Here is a 6,330-nt window from a genome sequence, read left to right as displayed (position 1 = left end):
AAATAGTTGAGATGAATTAAATATTTGAATATGATTCGAATATTAATTATATGGATGAGATTTATATAATTAAATTTTAGTATAAACGTGATTTATATTAAATGTCATGTATAGTTGAGAGAAAATAAAACTATGTGATATATTGTATTTGATACCATATAAAATTATAGGTTATGTGTATATTTGATATTAATATATAGTATATATTATATATAATAAAGTAGTTATTATATATATAAATTAAACTAAATTTATATATTTAATTTAACTTGGGGAGGGGGTTACAACTCTGGTCTCCCTAATTTTTCTTCGCCAAAAAATCATGTATGGAGTTGAACGTCTTGTCATCTTCCTCTTCTGGATTACAGAGAAGAGAGGTTCTTCTCCTCCTTCTTCTTCCTCTCATCCTTTTTCCTCTCCCAAAAAGTTTGTGCAGAGCCCACCACACCTACATATTCTCATTTCCAAGAGAATACAAAGGGTTCACAAGTGGTGGTGTCTTGGTTTGGAGATCAAGATCTAGATCGAATCATTCCTGATCGTGGATCGAGGGATTTACGCGAAGAATATGTTCTTCAAGGGGTAAGTGAAATTTCTTCCCTATTTCTAATTTTAATAGCATGTTGTAAAGTTTAGATTGATAATGCATAATTGTTTTGTTCTGTAGTTTAAAGTTCTATGAAAAATTTAAATTGGGAACGATCCCTGCTTATGCTGCGAAATCTTGGATGGTTTCGAAGGTTTCCCTTCAGAAAGTCCTACCAATACATCTCCAACTAAGTTAGTGTTTTTCTTGTGTGTTGGATTCTTGACATTGTAGAGATTTTTTTTGTGTAGAACTCTCCCATGATGTATGTAAGGATGGAGACTCTAGGGGTTTCTAAAGAAGAGAGGATTTAGGGTATGGTTATTAGTTTTCTTTTTGGAAAAGAAAATGAAGATTTTGGGGTTGTTGTGGATGGAGGTTCACTAGGATTTCTAGAGAAGAATGATGGTTTTTTTGTTTTTTTATAAGAGAAAAGAAGAGGTTTGTATGAAATGATGACTAGGGTATTTAGAAGAAAGTTGGGTATTTAAAATCCAAAAACCTTACTTCAAATATTATTTTCTTTTTATTGATTTTTATTTCAAATTTAAAATTTTACCAAACTTGTCATATTCTTCAAAAGGAAGGACATCTTTTGGGCAACTAAAGCCAAATTAAACAAAATTTCCACATTTGCTTTTTTTTTATCCTAACTAAATTGGTTACTTTAACCAAACGAAAATAAAAATTAAAAAGAGGTAAAAATTAGTATAAAAAATGTGAAAAATCATCCAATTAAAATTAACAAAATTAAGAAAAATTAAATTAATGATTAAATTTATTTTAAATAAGGTTGGACAAAAAAAAAAGGAGGTTATAATATTTTCTCTTTCCAAGACAAGACCTTTATGTTATATCCTTGTTTTCTTTTTGATTGGTTGATTGAGTTGTCTTTTGTCTTCTCTCTCAGGGGTTTTTATCTTATTCAAAAAAGTAAAGAGTTGTTTATTTTTTGGAATTATTGTTTTTCATGAACTTTTTTCTCTCTCTCCTTCAAAGAATTCTTGGGTTTATTCTTTCATTGTTGGAAAAATTCTTTTCTTCCTAAAATACTTTTTTCTCTTCTCTCCTCCAAAGAAGGTAAGCTCATAATTTTTCCTTCTTATTTTTGGTAAAACAATCCTCTTTCTCTTTTCCACATCATGTAAAGAAAGGGTTACAAAATATGTACTAGCTTTAATTTAATAAATGGATGTAAACTTATGTTGAATTTATCTTTTTTTTTTTTCTTTTTGTAGTTCAATACAAAAGATGCATATACACAAGGATAATTTGAATCCAATGGGCAAGTTTTGTTGGCCGATTTGTGTAAGGATGTAATTCTTGTTTTTTGTCTCAATAGAATGTAAATACTAGCTTAGAATGAATGTAAATTTATCTAACCATGATCTTTGTGAATGAAATTAGTACTAATTGATATTTGTGAATGAGAGAAATGATGGCTTGGTGTAAGTATTCTATGAAAGTCTGGTTCTGGTATTGTGATTCTTGTTTGTGGATAAATTCATAGGTGGAAGACATGATCTATTTATTATTGGAAGATTTATGTATAATATATTTTTTGTGTTCATGGGGTATTCGGTGTTAAGTATTCATGGAATTAGTACTAATTGATATTTGTGAATGAGAGAAATGATGGCTTTGGTGTAAGCTATATTCTATGAAAGTCTGGTTCTGGTATTGTTTTGCAAATTTTGGTGGATAAATTCGTAGGTGGAGCAAAATATTTGATGGGTCGCCATGCAGATTTTTTTTATATTTTTAATATAAAACAATTACGGACATTTCTTGACCCAACACAAAACATATAATGTCATTTTTAACTTATTTGACCAAAAAATGGATTCGACAACGAAATTTAAAAAAAAAAATGGACGGATTCGGTTCAATGTCGATTAAGAATTAAAAAAAAAAAAACAAGGCTTTAATGTCGGTTGCAATCGACAGGCTTTAATCACTAAAGACCTTCAATGTCGGTTGCAACCGACATTGAAGACTGTCTTTTTGGTGTTATTGAAGCCCTTTAATGTCGGTTTTAAACCGACATTAAAGCCCAAATTTCTTCTAGTGGTTTGGTTGTTTTTTGTTTCTTTTAAATAATTCCGTAGTTCTTTTTACGTTGCTCTTGTGCCTTGTGTGGGATTTCAATTCTCGGATGAACTTATCTTGTGTGGAGTTTTGTTTTGGTAGAAAGTTAATCTATTTAAGAGTTAGAAGTTTGCTAGGTCACTATGCACTTCTTTCGAGAAAGTTTGTTTTCCATGCTCTATTCGAAAAGAATTTGTTATGTTTATGTGTGCGAGTTTGGTTCTTATTTCATTTGTTTGTTACCGGTCGGTTCTTGAAAAGTAAACATCAGTTAATACCTCAGCAAGAAAGGAAGTTTCTTGAACCTAAATCTACAAAGGGAGCTTGTAGATCATTCATCTTGAAGATCAACATCATCAACAAACAACTACAGATCAAGAAAAAAGGAGTTGTTCGTGTTCTTTTTGTTTGGTTTTTGATTTCATAAGTTTGTAACTTTTTGACTGATTTTCTAGTGAATTATTTTTCTTTCGGCGTGGCTCCTGGTTTTTTTCTCCCAATTGTGAAGTTTTTTTCCACATACAAAATATCTTGTGTTAATCCTCTTCCCTTATTGTCTTACATACTGTTATGTTCAATTTATTAGTTTGATCATCAATTCGATTAGTTCATAGGACATACACAATTGTGAGCTAATTAATCTGTCTTTTCAACTTTTGAGTTTTTTAATTTTTTTTAATACATAGGGTAATTTGAAATATGTATAAGATTTTGGTTCTAACCTTTCTTTCTCTCTCTCTCTTTTTTTTTTTCATGTTTTTCTTTCTTTCTCCAAATCTCAGGCTTAGTTTTTTTCTTCTCTATTTTTTCTTTTTTGCTCACAATCTCAAAGCCTCACTTTCATGGTTATCCCTCTTCTTCTTCACCATAAACTTTTGCATTCTTCTATGTTTGTTTCTATCTTTCATGATAAGCCAATCCTAATCTCAACCCAAATATCCAATCTATTATTGAAGCAAAAATCTTTTATTTAAGAAATTAACACATCTTTATACAAATTTAGATCGACCAAGAGAAAAATGCTAGAATTAGATTACATCTTAGATTGAAGATCTAGAAGATTAAAAAATCTGGTTCTAAATTGAGTCACTCCATAATCAAACTTAATCAAGGTTAGATTGAATGGTTGACATGCATTCTAAAAAAACAATTGCAAAGGAAAAGGAAAAGTCTCAATATGAGATATCAAATTTCATTCATAAAAAGTCTTTTCCTCATTCTATTACAATTGAAAGGATTGAAGACTTTATATAGCCTTGTAAATATTCTAATTGTGAATGTATACTAGGTCTCCTTGTACTTAGTCTTATTTGGAGAGTCTTTAAAATATGGTTAGACTCTATTCTTAGGGTGTTAGTACAATATTTATACCTCTGTACAGTTCTTTGCAGAAATATACTTGAAATATACATCTTCAACTTGGTACCAAAGCTATTTCTTCCATAACCTCTTTCTTCAACTTGTAGAAATTCACTGCCTGCACAATCTGAAACTCTAGCTCCGATCAATCTGCCGCCAGCGCAAACTGTTCGCCTGCCTAAAGCTCATCATCCGATCAATCCCTCTGTTCGAAGCTCCTCGCTCGCAAGCCACCGCCGCTGTCTATGCAACCCCTCTATTCAAAGCTCACTCGTCTGGTCAAGCCTTCTAGCTTCAAAATTCCAGATCCGATCAAGATCCGGTCAAATCTTTCAGATTCGATGTGCTTTCAGATCTGATGTGAGCTGAGCCGAACCGATCTGTTGAACTGAGTCGATCTGTGTTGATTGAGCCGAGTTGTTCTATCAAAGCCAAGTCGCCGAACCATTTTCAGTCAAGCCAAACAATTGAGCCAGTTTCTTCTCTTCCCAAGTCGTCAAGCCACATAGAAAAAGATCATGCATTTCGTCCCATTAGTACTATTCTTGTAACACCCCACATTTTTTTAGTAATAATACAATTTCAGTAATTTTTATTATTTGAGGGTATTTTTGGAATTTTGGACTTCAAGCGTAATTGCGGGAATTTAATTGTTGACGTTGAAATCATTCAATTTGGAAACTAGTGACATGAATTAATTTAATTTTGGGAGGAAAAGAATTTAATAATATAAAGTGGAATAAGGAAAAGAATAAAATATAGTTTTTTATTTCCTTTTTAATTTTATTATTATTATTATTATTATAAAAGAAAACCTAATTTCCCTCTTTTTCATCGCGTTTGCACCCCCCTCCCCGAAAACTTCCCTTCCTGCCGTCGTCACCTGTCGCCAGCCACTCGTCCAGACCATCGCCATCAAACCCATTGCTCACTCGCCCTCGCGTCGGTCGTCTCTCCCAGTCGCACCGTACGTCCACCACCGTTGTCTTGGTCGTCGGATCTGGACAGATAGATTGAGGTAAGATTTGAGTAGTGTTGTTGCAGTTTTCTTGAGGATTTTGGATTACCCACTAACTGATGGTGTGTGTGGTTTATTCGAGTGAGTAAATGGATGTTTGAAATTTATTTGGAAAATTCAAAGGTTGATGTAAATTGGGTGTTTTGGAATTAAGCCTAAAGATTTAAAAATCGATGTTTTTGCTTTGAATTTGAAGGTTGTGTTTCTGTGATTAAGGGAATTGCCTCCAGTTGCTATTGGTGTTTGGTTTCTTGATTTAGTTGTGGGATTTCCACTTGATGTAACCAATCTTACTACTGAAATTTCCTTTGTGCCCGACGATAAATTTATGATTTATTTTGAGGATTTTAAGACTAGTTACAAGGATAATTTTGACTGTTCTGAGATTAATGGACTGTTTAAAAAATATGTATGAGCATGTGAGAATATGTTTGAAGCATTTTAATGTATGAGCGTGATTTAGGATTTTATGACTTTATTAAAAGGATGATTGAGCATGACCGTTAAATATAAGTTAAGTGGCACTCCTACTGGGATATCTTAAAGTTAGATGAGGATTCGACATTTGCTGATTCATATAGTTATGCGATTTATTATGAGAATGTGTAGACCGTACTATAAATTATGAAATCTCGAATACTTGATTGTTTACATAATTTAGTGCATGAAAGTGATGTACTAGAGTAGATCCATTAACACTAGATTAATTATGTATGTTGAGGTTAATTAACATGACCTTGATGAGGAGATTTTAGAGGACTCACAATTATGTGAATGTTATATCTAATATGAAGTTAGATGCAATCTTTTTTCCTTTCCAGACTATGTGACTGCATGAAAGCGATGCACGTCCAAGAGTGCTAGTACATGAAAGAGATGTACTAGGGTTGGTGTGTATGAAAGGGATACATACCTAGAGGATACTGGGGTGTATGTAAGAGGTGCACGCTAGTGGGTTATGTGTATACGAAAGAGGTGTATACATAACCATATATACGAAAGAGGTACGCATCCCTACATTTATAGAGAGGATCTGGGGTGTACGAAAGAGGTACACACTCAGTGGGTTATGTGTATATGAAAGAGGTGTATACATAACCAGGTGTACGAAAGAGGTACATACTCAGTGGGTTAGGTGTATACAAAAGAGCTGTATACTTAACTAGGTGTACGAAAGATGTACACATTCAGTGGGTTATGTGTATACAAAAGAGGTATATACGTAACCATGTGTACGAAAGAGGTACACATTAAGTGGGCTATGTGTATACGAAGAGGT

This window comes from Benincasa hispida, chromosome 8 (assembly GCF_009727055.1).
Source record: "Benincasa hispida cultivar B227 chromosome 8, ASM972705v1, whole genome shotgun sequence".
NCBI lineage: Eukaryota > Viridiplantae > Streptophyta > Magnoliopsida > Cucurbitales > Cucurbitaceae > Benincasa > Benincasa hispida.
Note: the sequence above shows the minus strand (reverse complement) of the source record.